Below are 391 nucleotides of genomic sequence, written 5' to 3'. Positions count from 1 at the left end.
GTGTTCCCCTTCCTAAGGGTGTTCCCCTTCCTACGGTTGAGGGACACCAAGGGCCGGGGGTCCAAGCCCCCGGGGAGGTAGCGCACTCTGAACGTTTAAGGACTGTTTTGAGAGGATAAAGTGAAAATTGCAATTAATAGGTAGGAGCGTGTGGTGCAGCGTGTAGGTGTTTGAGACCGACGCTCGTCGCATTGCTTGTGTCCTCGGCACTTTACTTATACGTTCGCGTCTCTCCAACCAGGAGTATAAATGAATACCTAGGATGATGTGGCATTGCATGTATTATTCTGCATCGGCATTAAATTGTACGCACGACTAGGAATGATACTCCCCAGGGAGAGGAGGAACTTGCACTTTGTTCTAGTTTGACTATGGATCCGATGACCAGGGG

This window comes from Anneissia japonica, unplaced genomic scaffold (assembly GCF_011630105.1).
Source record: "Anneissia japonica isolate Jap-2015-1 unplaced genomic scaffold, ASM1163010v1 scaffold694_len1028156_cov167, whole genome shotgun sequence".
In the NCBI taxonomy this organism is placed as follows: Eukaryota; Metazoa; Echinodermata; class Crinoidea; order Comatulida; family Comatulidae; genus Anneissia; species Anneissia japonica.
Note: the sequence above shows the minus strand (reverse complement) of the source record.